Below are 15,292 nucleotides of genomic sequence, written 5' to 3'. Positions count from 1 at the left end.
AAGCTTTCTGTCCACAGTACTTACAATCAGCTCTCAATTCAGTTAGCTTTATTCTACTATTAGCCAAGACACAGATCATACAAATCCATAAATAAATTAGGCTATAAGAACAGACTATATTTATTCACCTTTGAAGAACAGCATTATAGCACCAATGAGACTTACAAGTCTCTGTGAGATGGGACCAGATTCCCTTCTGCCTTTTTTATCTATGCAAAAATAATCATGACATTTAATACTTTTTTTTTTTTTTTTTTAAATCTCACAGCTAAATGAGGACACTGTTACAGGTGGTAAAACTCCAGTAAAGAGTTTCCAGCCAAATTTCATACCAAAAGGCTTTTCCGACGTATGTGTAAATATAACAAATATCTACAACTAAAGACTGCATATTCACTGTTTTGTCTAAAGGGTCTTAAAGCTACTTCCTTCATGATTCATAGGAGAGTTCAGAGTGTTACCTGCAGGCACTGTATAAAAATATTCTCCAGCAAATGCATATGGCTTTATATCGAGTTCAGAAGACTTTTCCTTCAAGCCCCTTTCTGTCCACCCTTTCCCCTGCATCCCCATGACACAGTCCCATTCTCTTTTTCTCAGTCCTAGCCTACGCTATAAAATCTTTTTCTCCAGTTAGGATTTGAGACGAGGGGAATGGGGTACATGCAAAAGCATACTAAGAGAGCACTCTGCATTGCAAACATTCCCTTATCTGAAAGTTTTTACTGCTGTGGCTGTATTTTCAGATGCTGACAGCTACCCACCTCCAAACAGATTTCCTGCCCACTTTATTTTGTCTTTCAGCGTTCACAAAGTTACCAAACAGCTATCTCCTTCCTTCTCGTCCCTCAAATGTTTGCCAGCTATTGATAACACTGCCTTCCATACAAACTAGCTATTGCAGCTTCCAGAACAATGGTCTACTACGAAAAACAGCAGCTGTTTATACACATACTATTTCTATATATACCGCGTGTGTGTGCGTTATGTATATAGGTGTGTATATATATCTTTTTATATATGCACAAACATATGTAGGAACATGTATATAAACACACACTGCATAAATATTCATCTGTGATGCAATCTCTTTTTGTTCTGTGAAACAGAGGGAATCACTACTTTACCTCTTACGTATTTTTGAGATAAGGGTCAAACGAAAATTGTCTGCTTTAGGCAGAGACTAGTTATTGCAGATGAACCCTTTAAGAATACTACTACTACATATTACTCTCAGGGATGAAGATATGTCCACAAGTAACAGGGAAAAGACAGTAAGATATCTGTAGGACACTGATGGAAAAGAAAGAAAACACCATTTAAATAGAAATCCCTAAAAAGTAATCTCTAAAAGTGCAGATGACAAATTAGACTACATTAACAAAAATCTCAGGAGTCCAGGTCTTCATTGCATATTATTCTTCAAATTAAGTAAATCTTTGCAGCGAAACATATTATATGGATTAACCTGGATTCACTATAGGTTTAATAATGCACTATACCGTGAGAAATGAGCTCTTGAGGAAAACCTTGCAACAAAAAATGCCTTAGAGACTCCTGAAACATTAAATGCCTACACAATGCCTGCAATCAAAAATAGCCAGGCTTCTTTGTTTAGCTTCACACACATGAAAATTGCCAAAAGCTCACAGCTACGACCACATTGTGATATTAGGTGCCATCATCAGGACAGGGCTAGCTACCCTGCTGAAATCTGGCAGTGCAAGATCTTAGGTGTCAGCCTTCATGACCTTGAACTTTCCCGAGGTGGAGCTCTACTCCTCTCGGACTAGGCCTGGGGCTGTAAGCCTCTGCACATGCACCAATATTTCAGGTTGGACAGTGCTCAGACACACACAGTTCTTCCATTCGGAAATCTGAGACCAATAGCGTACACAGACTACATAGCTTTCTGAAGACAAAATACCTGTTTTTCAGCATTTAGAAGCAAGACTTAGAAAACTCTGCATGCACATCTGACTTCACCACCTATAGGAATATTGGCAAACTGACCTTGTACCTTCAAAATTCCCTAGATGAAAATCATCTCTCTGCTTACCTTCCCTCTTACACCCCCAAAAGCACCTTAAGAGCAAGGCACAACTCATCTTCCCCATCCCCTTTTTCTTGGTCCACTCATAAGTTGCCTTCTTTCCTCGCTTTAACCCGATTCCTCGGTCAAATGCTGAAGGGGCGTAAGTCAAAGGTGGTAGTTCTTGCATGTCCTGTAGCAGTCCCCATGTGTTTGCTGAGTGGTGCATTACCTCAAGATAGTCTATTCTTTCTTTCCTGTTTTTCCAGACTGGTTTCTATGGAATTAAGTGCTTTATACTTATACAATAAGCAACCCAACAGCTTGCCCAAATACAGTATTCATTTTTACAGAATAGTCCACCTACAGCCAGTCACACCTGCATTTTCTATCACTCTATTTTTTGCCTTCTCTCTATGAACACTGCTTCATTTGCAATGCTTGCTTACAAAACAAACATTGCTTTTGGATCCTGCTGAACATGGCTTGCAGCAGGCTGTTCAAGCAGGAAGGTTTGTGGCAATTGAACCTTAGGTACGAACAGCAAAATGTCCTGGGAGAAAGCTGTAAAACACTTTGGCCTGTGGGTGCCAGATTGTCTTAGGCAAGAGGTAAACGGAAAAGAAAAACAAGGAAGAAAAAGAATTACACACCTTTAAGCACCTTCTAAGCACACACAGCACAAGACTAGTCAGTAGAAATATCTGCCAGCCAACAGGGCACACATTAGTGCCACTCTATTTCTGTATTTCTCTCCAGCTAATGCCTATTTAGAGGGTATTACAATTCAGCCACTATGAGTGTACTAGGCAAGGGCCTTAGAGCAGCACCCTAATTCAGAGCCAGGAGCTTCTCCCAATGGGTATGTAATGATAGCTTTCCTGAACCAGTTGAAGTTTTTTGGCAACACACAAGAGTTACCTCTTGGATACGCTTCATAATAACCAGTGCAGTTTCTAACGGTGCATCGTGCCTGCCTTGCTCTGCCTGCTACTGACCCGACAACATGTACCAATTCTTTTGTACTTGGACTTTCCAGCACATGATCTATTTTACATGTTAAGAGACATACTTGTTAGTGACATAAGGAGATCTAATTCCACTGGTTTGAAACAAGTGCTGGTTTCTCACACGAGCAGAGAATTTATTTTTGCATTGCCTAGCTTGCAGAAACTTTTCCAGGTCTCATCACTTGTACAATAGCAGTGGAAAAAAAAAGTCTCATGACTCTGTTATCGGTCCATTTATGTAACATATTTGCAGTGAATGATTAAACAAAAAGGTTCTTGCTTAGTAAGTTTTGAGTAGTTGCCCAGAAATCATGCATGCAGAGCCAAATACGACTGCCATCTCCACTGATGTTTAAGCACTTTTAAAGGATTAACTAAAGGAAAAGATGCCAGAATTCATCCTTTGAATAGGGAGATATGATTCCAATTGAAATGTCAATGACAAATTCAACATTGATTTGAAACTCGATGCAAACTGCACAGGGAACTTCATTCTCCTGTCGCTTAAGATACCAGTGCTAATGTAATTTGAAGGAAGACTGTGCTAATGAGGCTAATACTGACCACGCTCTGAGCGAATAGGAACACATGGCTTATTTCTTTGACAATTTTCTTTGTGATCCCTCTATGGAAGTCATATTTGTCTACTTGACACATTTGTTTTACTGAGTAAGTTGTTCAGGAATAATTTCCATAGGTAATGTTTTGAATAGTCTTTACAGAGGATTCATTCTTTAAGTTTCAAGCACTCCCTGAGTCCATTCCACAATGATCTTCAGATCAAGCACATCAACTGTTCTGACATAAATATTTAGGCAAACCCAGTCACAGGAGAATTGACAAGGTCCTCCATTGTTTAGGATGCGTAATTTTTTTATTGCCAGCTCACAGATGTTTGTGGAAGGCAAAACCAAAATGAACTAGGCATGCCACTGAAGATTTTTTTTAAACTAACTGCCTTTATTAAATGTTTTTGCAATTTGCCCAAGTCTAGTAAAAGGGCTTGTCTGTACTTGAAAGTTAATTCTGACCAGGGCAGAGTAAATGTATATTGCAACAGCTATTGCTGAATAACTCCCATATGAAAACCTGTTCTGGAATCAGGCTGCCTTGCTCCACTTTAGATTAATCTGGAAGATAGAACTGGAGACCTGACACATAAGAGTTGAGAGTTTTGTTTTTAGGAGTACTTGAATTTGGTATTGTCTTTCCTTGTTGTCTCCCTTTTGAGCAGACATTTAGCATTCATTTAATTAGCTCTGCAGTAAGAACAAAGGGACTAATAAATAATAAATATAATAAATAAATAGTAAAAAGAAGGGAGTACTTTTGGAGAACCTTTTCATTAATTAATCCCTGCTGATGTCCTTGAATTGTAAGGAAAATGTTCTAACAAATGATTTCTGGATATTTAAGGCCTCTGATTGTATCCTTAGGTTCAGAACTTCAGGACTAGGGCACCAAATATCCATCTGCAGCTTGCATAACAGGGTCTTTCTAAATAAATCTGCAATGGGTAGGGAAAGGTTCGGCTTGGACACTACAGATGTGTAATGAATTACCACAGCAGCTGATAACACTACTTTCAGAGAGCTCCATAGTCCTGCACAAGATTTTGGTCACCACGCTCTGTCAGTCTCTGAACAGAGAAAGGATGGCACTAGCATTCAGTGGCTGTTTAGCCAGCTTGTTAAACCTTCTGCTTGAAAGCAGGACAAGGGACACGCTCATCTTCGGCACCACACGTGAGGCCAGTTTTCTGAACTGCCGACACGATGACTTTCACATCTCACAGAATGGAGCGATCACCCTCTTCCAAGAGGGCTAGGGCTCAAAAAGTCAAAGAGGAAATACTCATTTATCTGCATATGCAGCCACTCATGCTGTTCGGACTGCCTTGCACAACTTTTACAGAGGTGGGGGAGTGAAGCAGCGACAGATGACTCCAGGAGACTGGTCAAGGCACTCTATATTTCTTTCTCTTGGCTATGGTTCTGACTATCCTAAGAGCTGGTGCCCTGAACAAAACTGGTGTTTGTATCCCAGCCTTCTGCTAGGTAGGCAGGGAGCCCAGTTCTCAGTGCTGTGTTCTTGACTGCAAAGCATATAGCTGAGGCCAAGAGACGTGACAGTTATAGGCTGGCTACTACCATATCAAAATGACTGTAGCCATCAGCTACACAAAGTTGATTCAGTAAAAATTCACCCTGCAGGTTCAAACTTGTTAAATTTCAGGGGGATAGAGAGAGAGAGAGAGAGAGAGAGAAAGAGGGAGGGACTTTGTCTTGATACATGTTATGCCTGATTAGGCATAAGCTGTCTTGCTGCAGATGGCATAGAGTCTATAAACTCTCTCTGACATGCTCTGTCTAGTCCGACAGAAATTCAGTCACATGCATTCCTCTCATCTGTGTCAAATCATTGCTCCAGAATGCTCCAGCGGTGAACAAATCTAGTATGTGGTACTGGATGGTGTGACCTGAGGCTGGGGAGGTAGCTTCCAACATCCCCATTGCTCAGACAAAGCTGTTTAACTATAAATCACCAGACTGGGACATGGACAGCCTTAGGATTGTACTGATGAAGAGTACTGCTGGAGACAACGTCCAAAGAGCCCTTGAACGCACAATGACTATGATTTTCAGTTTGAGAAACAAAATGAGAAAAAGAAGAGATGCGACGACCCTAGAAGGAGCATACAGCTTCAACAACAGCATGAACTGAACATTAAATGGCTGGCAGCAAACAACGCATTTTAAGATACATAAGAATTCAGTATGTGGTAATAGTTTTGATACTTAACTAGGCACATCAGCAGTAGGCATATCAGCAGATATCTGATGGAATAAATTTCAGGTAACCTATATGCAATACCTTTTATTTCACATGATGTTACTGGTATCCAGTCAGAGTACTATAGAACCTGACCTCAGGGTCTAGGAACAAGGGCAGGAAGCAAGACTGGTCTTCCACAAATTTTGTGACACATATCAGAATCAGTCTAAAAGAGAAAAGGTGTTTCAGATTAGGAGAGACTATCAATGATGCTTATGACTGATGCTGGGAAAACATCTTGGTATCTATCCTGCATGGATTCCATGCTTCCATGGACTCTTCTTTCTCAAGCTGCCCTGCTTCCAAGCATTGGAAGCACACCTCCTCAGGAATTTGAGCATTTCAAAGGTTTGGAGCAATCTAGCAGAGTGAGGGAGACAGAGAGAGTGTGTGTGTGTGTCCAGCCTTAAACATGCATGCAAACATTTGAGCTGCACAGCAGTTTCCACATAAAAGAAGATATCTGGCTTCTGCTTGTTCATCAGATCTAATAAGCAACACAGCTCTTAAATTTGTCAGAAAATGGACCATATCCTGAGCTGGTATAAATTAACATGGCACTACTGGCTTCATGTCAAGTCACACCAGGCTAGGATCAATATCTTTATTCATGTGCCTGAACTCTTAGTCTCATGCATTTAAATTACTGCATGATACACAAGCTGTGAATTTACAGAGTGCTCTTACCCCAAAGCACAGAGCACAGCCTGAAGTACAAACCCACACTCCATCAGTTTCCACCAGCGCACATATCCTCCAAATAAACTATCTTGCACTAATATACCCTAAAAAGTCCGTATCAACACAAATTAAACAAGCTGGTCCAAAGAGTTAGCATGATGGCTTCTAAACATGCATCATCCTGGACCACTTCATTCATTTCTAGCTAATACAAACAATGGTAACTGTGTCTGAGGAATTAGATTTACTGTTTGTCTAGAAAAAGGAATCCTCCTTTGCATCCCACATCCAGTCAGAGGTTTCTACTGCATTCAAAGTGCCCTAATCACCACATCTCCCCCTCTCTGGGCAGCAATGACTGAGGGATTTATCAGATATCTGGTTCACTGGATAAATCAATTGCAGCTTGCGTTAAGGAGAAAGAGAGGGAGAGAAAAAGCCTAATTACTGCCACCTCTTCCCCTCCCTACTGTCCCCCCATGCCTTCTCAGCCCCAAGGGCTTATGCTTCACCCCTCCTTTCCTCTCTCTTTTTTTTAAACCATTAGCTCCAGCCTCACAAATTTGTCTGCATTTCACACTTCAACTTTTTTTGTGTGTCGATTTTTAGAGTTTTTAAGAGTTATTTTATTTATTTATTTTAAGTTTCCACACAAAAAAAGCAAATATGACCTGTACTGTCACATGACAAATGCTGCCCATGGCCATTTCTTAACTGCTTTGAAACACCTCACTGTTCAGATTGCTCACAGCTCAGACATCTCAATCCCCTACAAAACCAGCTTTTGAAGAGACAAATATAACAACAAACTAGCTACACTTTTTCCAGGGTAGATGCCCAAAACATTATACACACTCATGTTTTCCCCTGATTTCTTAATGCCCACTCTAATATGCAGCAACCAACCTTTACTTTTTCCAGAAATGAGTATTTTTGGTATCAAAGTTTAAGAATCTACGCTTCCCTTTTCCCCTTCACAGCCCTACATGCTGTTTTTTAGCATGCTTAAGTACTGTTCTCGAGATATTCAGGAAGTTTAAAATGAAGTAAAGGTGCGGAGAAAGGGTGGTGATTAACAGCCCCGCAACAGGCAGCAACTGTTCCCAACACACAGGCAGCTGAAGAGAGCTACTGAGGAAAGGGGGTTTATAGTTAAAAAAAAAAAAAAAAAAAAAAAAAGACTTTGTACTGAAGAAGCCAAAGATGGGACTTTGCCACCTCTGATGCAAAGACAATAATCTCCAGCAGAGAGTACAGTTGGGACTTGGCTAAGATACATATTAACTCCCTCCCCTTTCCTTCTTCTCTCAGTTCACTTTGATCACTCAGACATGGAGTGGCTTTTTAAGCATTATCAACACATGGATGGATACAAGGTAGTTAACCTTAACTGAAAACTAAGTTTCAGTGCCTTGTTTAAACTCCATGAAATCTCTGTGTTGGATACTGTATGAACACAGGGATCTACTCTAGTTTGAAATAATCCACTATACAAGTTAATCATGAGTGAGATCAGGAAATGTAAGATTACAGATAACCCTCCAAAGGTACCATGCTCTTTTGCTGGGGAAGGCTGTATTATAGTGTCAGTTGGTTTGTAAGTATTGTTTATGTACGGACATTAAGCGAAATCCACTTGGTTCATTCTTTGCCAACCTCAAATGATCAAAAATTATGAGTTAAGACCTCCAATAATCACCAGCTTTGCTAAAAAGTGAGTAGCATATTGTAATATATTTGCCTTCTACTTTCAGGGTATATTCAGGTCATAGATTCAAATTCTCTCCTCTGCTACTGAGGGAAGAGACTGACTGAAACCACTTCAGAAAATGTCTTTCAGAAGTAATCAAAGTAACAGTTTCTGGTAAAACACACTTTCAAGAAATACATCTAAAACTGTAAAGCTTGCAACATACTTCTGTGTGAAAAAATTCTCCAAAATGCATTGCTTTATCTGTTAAGCTTAGAACTGATACTGCTCTGACCTAGTATCAATTCAGCAGAGGAAAAACACTTTTTAAAAACCATTTAACTGGCCTGCAGTATTAGTCTGACTTCCATAACCCCAGAGACCCTTAGAAAATCCATGCAGAGGTAGTTGCAGAGATGGGTGATTTTTATAGCAGGCAAACTTACCCACCCCCCAGTACTACCACCTCCCAGCGCTGTTCAAAATTAAAATACAATATTCTCCCCTCGGAGGCACCCAGCTCGCCTTGCACCACCTGACTGACAAACTATCACAAGCACCCGCAGTCCTGAAGCATACGGCTAGCCAGGCAAACCCATACCTGCCCACCACCGAAAGCTCTTCACAGAGATGTTCACAGAGGGAGGAAACAACAGGAAAGTACTTCAACTCCCTCTGAATCCCTCAGGCCAGAGAGGCTGTCAGAGGCATAGGGACTAACTGGAAAAACGCAATTCACTCTAAGAAAACCAGAAATTGCTTCACCTAACCAACAACTCTCCCTAAAACACCACAACCCTGCAAGTAGCTACCCACTACAGCCAGAAGCCAGCCCACACACTTACTTACATTTCCAAGAGCCAGCACAAGCCCCCCATGCTGCCCCAGCCAGCTCAGCCCCACAGTGCTGCCAGCCCTGGGTCATTGCTTGCACCTGGGCTCCCCACCACTGCAGGGCCAGGTGCCACCAGCCTCCAAAACGAGCTGCTCCCCCCCCCCCGGCTCCAGGCCACAGGTGCTGCTTTGGGAGCCTCTGCTCTTTGCTCTGGCATCCCCCAGCACGCGTCCCTCCCGGGCGGCTGGCTGATTTGAGGGAAGTGAGTATGGAGAGGAAACTTTTTCAATAAGAAAGACCACACTCGCTATCACAAACTGTGAAAGTACATAACTATACAGTGACAGTGCATAACCCAGCTCTTTTTTAACTGAAAAAGAAGCTGGATAACTTTAGGCTCCATCTATGTCTAGCAGTGCTTGCAAACATTTCTGGGTATAGGAACTCAGGTACCTAGGCTACTACATTGTTCACATAGTTTGCTGCACGATGTTGGCCTACCTGAACCAGCTTTTTTCCAAACAATTTTGCACACAATTAGGAAGCTCATGCAGGTAAAAGGCGATTTCCAATAGGCCGCAGGGATGCAGACACCCTGCTCTGGAGGGTAACAGAGTTTAGTAACACAGATGTGAGCCATTTTGGGTCACAGCTGAGGTGATAAATGATTACAATTATTTATATTTTAGTACAAGTCAGAGACTCTCCTAAGGATTAGGGTCCCTGCTGCCTCACGTTTTCTTGCTATTTCCATAGCTACTTCTTCTAAGATTTAAAATATCTGCCTGAAGTCCTTCTGTGATTGTTAATTTAATATTACATGGGAATTTACAAGTTAGTCTAGTAACAGTAATTTGAAATGACTTAAGTGAACCACGTCTCAGAGAAATGTGGATCTCACCACAAACTTTGTTGGTTGAGTCCACATCTAATATTACTATAAAGCAAACTGTGCAATTGAATAACCTGCTTACTGCAGGTTAGCTGAGCCACCTTCATCAAAGGTTTTTATAGGAAGTGATATAACATCCTAGTAGGATTACAGAATTAGTGACTGTGCATTGACAGCTTGATTAGGAAAGATGTAGGACTGGAAGACGCAGAAGGTGTTTTCCAAGCTCAGGGTATGTGACTTCAACATTTCTATACTGCAAAGGGCCCAGGTGTAGGGAAAACAAACATACAAAGATGTGCAAGAGATGTTATATGTCATTTGGATTCCCTAAAATAATGCAGGAATCTTTTTTTCAAGCTTATATTACAAGCTAGTAATATCAGAAATAGAGGGTCTAAAATGACTGACATTGCTCTCTGTTTTTCCCCTCCCTGATCCAGATTTTCATGAACTATTTTGGGACTACAAAGGTTCTGTGACTTGACTGTGCCCTTTATGAGCAACAAGCTTTTGACTCTGCTCATCTATTCGCACGAATTTCATGGAAATTATAACCAAAAAGTCTGGCTTTTTTCCCAGAGTACGTATAATTCAAGCTAATCAGAGGACAGAGGAAACAGTGGTTTGCAAAGACACCTTTAGAGGAGAGAGCACAACTTCTACAGGTGCCTTCAGTTGAACTACTCACACTAGTCTTTGCACACAACAGAATCCCCATGAATTATTGTTCAGCTGGTTTGCTGCATTTAGCAATTACAGTTCTATTCATTTGATGTTTAATTTCTCACTGAACCTTGAGAGACCTGGTAGAACATACGACATCAACCAAGAGTAATCATTTGTTTGCAGTTAGTTACTATTAAGACTACCAGTAGCTATTCAATAATAATAAAAAAGGCAAAAGCTTTCAATATATATTTTTGACCTGTATTTAAAGGTTCTCCCTTTTTGTGTCTCTGTTGACCGAGGAAATTAATAAGCAGTGTGGAAAAGCTTGGCATTATTGTGGAGCAGAGATATGAGTATGTAAATAAATCACTATATACGGATTTCTGTCGGGACATGTTTTGTATTGACTATTCAGCTCACTACTAAATTGTCTCTATTTTGACAGACTTGCTCCAGAAGCACTGCCCTACTGGGATTCTCACTTCAATATCACCTCCTCCCTACCCCTCCCTTCATATTAAAAAAATATATATATATCAATGTAGGCTTTTTATGGTAGATCCTGAGGTACAAAATTTCCTTCTGCTGACATCCAACTCATCTTTCCAGTCTCAGTTTCCAAACTACACTGACATCTGTCTACTCTACTCAAAGCTGTATTTACTATGGTCAGTGTTAACTTACTAATTCCTTTCTCAATTGTGTCTCCGGCCTAACTCCCTTTATTTTCCAGCTCCTTTAAATAAATAGTTTAGCCACAGGTTATAGACATGATATAGGCCTGAATTTATCAGTAAATCAAAGCAGGTAATCCTAACCGTCTTTTCTGGTCCTTTGCTCTTGTGAATTTCTGTAAGGTTTGTCAGTATACTGATTTTATTAGGTAGCTGCACATCACTGTTGAATTGCTTCATTTATTTTCACCAAAACTTATGGGGGGACTGTTTTGGTGTTTCGCTGTGTAACACTGGAAGCCTGATCCTGGCTTATGTGGCTCCTCTGACAATTGACTGTTATTAAATACAAAGAGTAATGACTGGCAAACAGCAGTCTCTGTATTACACTGATAAAGTGCAATCAGTGCTTTGGTTGTGGATAACAAAATAAAAACATGAGATAACCATTTTTTAGAGGCTGGCATGGCACACACGCACACACACACACACAAATCACAATTTACTAGATTATATCACTTGCATAGGGTGTCTGCATGTCTACTAAAAGCCAAATTCAGTACTGTTTGCATTGCATTAGATTGGAGGTACATTACTAACAGATAATTGAACTTTAAAGCGCTTTAATGAAGAGTAATTTGTTGTAATTTGGATCAGGTATCTAAAATAATATGACAGTTTGATTTTAAGACAGGGAAATGTATTCACTCTTTAATCAGAATCATAACAGGTCTCCTACAAAAATACTCAGAAATTTTCCTAGACACACTGCACAAACATATTGGCATCAATAGGGCACTATACTATTTCCAGGTACTAGGAATGCACTTATCAAGAGAGCAAAAGTCCATGGCTTGCCTGAAAAAAATCAAATAAATAGCTTCACTCAGTACAGGGCAGAAGTTGCATCAACAGCCCTTACGTAGGAAAAAAAGGCCAGGAAAGTTTCCGACCAAACCATGGCCTAAAATATACAACTGGTTTGGAGCCATGGAGGCATGTAAGAAAGAGAAGCAATGAGAAGGAAGCTGAAAAACAACCGAATGACTACAAAAACCTATTTCATGCAGGAAACTTTGAGTGAGATCCTCATCCTTCTAACTGCTTTATTCTGAATTACTGGGCTGGAACAACACTGGGTCTGCTTGGCGATCACATTTTGCTTTAAAAATTGTTTAGTCAAACCAAACAGATTTGTTTGAACTATCAGTTCCAACATTTTTGACTAGATTTTGCAAGTCCAGTGTATGTAAGAGAGAAAAACTTAAATACAGACACTGACCTTTTCACTCTGCAAGCAGAAGTTTCAACAAAGTTGTGTCTGACTAGAAGATTTCAGAAGATTTCAGAAGTTTTGAAACCCGTGAGGTATTTGTGAAATACAACCTGTTTTTTTTAAGGCTTGTTCCAATGTTGACATGCACTGAAAGGCAGAACAGCACCTGGCACTCCAGTGAATCCAGCACGCTATGCTGACTCAGAAACATAGCTGGAGACTAACAGGACTCTGGTTTACACAGAGTAACAGTTCATAGTATCTTTTGGCTAACCTCCTTACTTTGGCTTCTACTTTCTTGTCAAATGCAAACTGAGACTTTCTAGCTAACCCTGTTACTGCTGCTGTTACTATATAAGCCCGCACTACTTATTTCCAATCCAATTTGCAAGTAATAGCATAAATCTCACAACTACAATCTTTCTTCTGTGCTTGTATCAGACAGCAGTATCTGACAGTTTGCAACTGAGGCAGTACCAGAGGAGATGTGCATGAATCAAAGATGGCTTAGAATGAACTATGTTCCACTTAGAGGTTTCCTTAAAAAGAAAGATGGATATGGATTGAAGACACTCTCTCAAAGACCTGGTTTCTGTCATATTGCAAATGAAAATCAAATGTGCAATAGTTTAACAAAAAGAATGACCAAACGGAGCTGGGATCAGAAGGGATCAGAAAAAGCTTTACCAATTTTATACTCAGTTTTACCTGAGTTAAAACTGTTGCAGCAACATTGATTCAACCTGAGAAATCACAAAATACTGTTATCTAAAATGAAGCATTTCTGAAATGTTCATGAAGATTCCAGAGTCCATCTTGTTGCCAAATTAATTTAAATGTAATGCATTTACTTTATTTAAAAATATCTCTGAGCTTTGGAGAGGAGTTTAGAGCCAGCTGACCTCTCTCTTAGCATATGTAAGTGATAATGGCAGGTGTATATATGTACTTTACAGTAGCTTCATATTTCTCCCATTAGGATCCATGTCACTTTCTATTTTTGAGAGCTGACTGAGTGTTTACTAGGCAAGGCTTCATCCCCCTCCTTCTTCCGTACCATAACCTTGTAACCCAAGATGTTCCCAGCGGTATTGGGTTTGCAGTTCTCTGACCTTTTGTCCCGCTACTTGAAATTGACTGGTTTTATCCTGTGATAGCTGCAGGTTCGGTTACACCGATAACCTTTCATGACAAGCCTTGCGAACTTCCCAGCAGAAATAGGAAAAGGTGATGGCTTACCTCAGTTCAAATAGCAGCAATTCAAGGTTGAGTCCCCGTTAGGTTGGGATGGTGTTAGGTCTTTGTGAAGTTGTCCTGGATGCACACAGAGCCATACAAGGACTTTGCATTTAAGCCTTCAGGTGGTTGATCTACAAGTGACCCAGGGACTGAATTTGTGCCTGAATGATAGAATTTACATTCTGGGGCCCTTTCTGCAGTCCTTATTCAGGCAAAATACTTAATGGCCTCCCTAGATATTTTGCCTTAGTAAACACAGAAGAATCAAGCCACCTGTAGCATCCACCACATATTTAACAAGAAAAAACAATTCCTTACCCAACTATGCCACCATACATAGCTCCCCACTACCCTGCAGATTTCAAGAGAAGGAATCACATGACAGATGTTATACCAGAAACAGGAGACACTGTCGTTCCCATACATCTGATCTCCAACTAAAACCTCTGGGAGCTTTACCTGAATATCAACTGCTCGATCAAACTGGATTCAATCCTAGAAACTTGCATTAGTCACTAGCACTGACCAGTGCCAGTGTTTAGTTGCTTGGTTTGCAGTATATAAAGACTTGGTGAAAGCTGGACATTTGCTGCCATTTGTTAGTAAGGGCTTTTTTCCCGCCCCCCCAATCTTTCAGACTATCCAAAAGTAAAACAATAGATTTGTGCCCTTTGCACAGATTTCTGATATACGACTGAATTCATGTTTCCGTATCCCTCTCATTTCACTTCCAAAGGTTTTATTTTCTATCTGGATTTTGTGACTACCATAACCTGGAAAACTACATTTTGTACTCCTTTTTTATATGCAACAACTCATTGGGGCTGCACACAATTCTCAGAGAAAGATTAAGACATTTCCCATCATCTAACTAAAAAAGGCATTTTGAATCTTCTCTCTGTATAGCATATGAGTTAATTTTGGCTTAGACATGCTGTGAAACTGCACCTTATTTAGCAGCTAGTTACTGCTCAAAAGAACAGTTCTACTTCCCCCGACACCTGGCGGCGTGTTCCCACCCTTTCCGTTGGCCAGCCCTGGCGCTCATCTACGCCATGGGGAACCAGGTCAGGAAACTATTCGCTCTGTTTTCGTCTTTTAGTTTTTTGATGATTTGGTTTGAACAAACCCACTGTGGGCTCAGAAAAAACACAGAGCTGAATCAAGAAAAGCAGCACATTATTAGATTGGCTCAAACATCTTCTGGAACTTTACTTCTAGCATCTGTCAAAAGTAGAGTTTTAACTGGTCTGACTAAAAATCCTTCATCTTGCCATTTTTTCAAATTTCAGTCTCTTACATTACCCCCAGATTTGGGGATGACAGTTCTAGAAAGCTCAATGGACAAAACTTGAGTTCCTTATAATGCACATTTTTATACATCCTCCACCTCCAAAACGCATTCAATTATATTCAATGCAACACAAATTTTGAAAGTTTTTACACATAACAGACT

The sequence above is a fragment of the Apteryx mantelli genome, chromosome 5 (assembly GCF_036417845.1).
Source record: "Apteryx mantelli isolate bAptMan1 chromosome 5, bAptMan1.hap1, whole genome shotgun sequence".
Taxonomy (NCBI): Eukaryota; Metazoa; Chordata; class Aves; order Apterygiformes; family Apterygidae; genus Apteryx; species Apteryx mantelli.
This window is presented reverse-complemented; position numbering follows the sequence as displayed.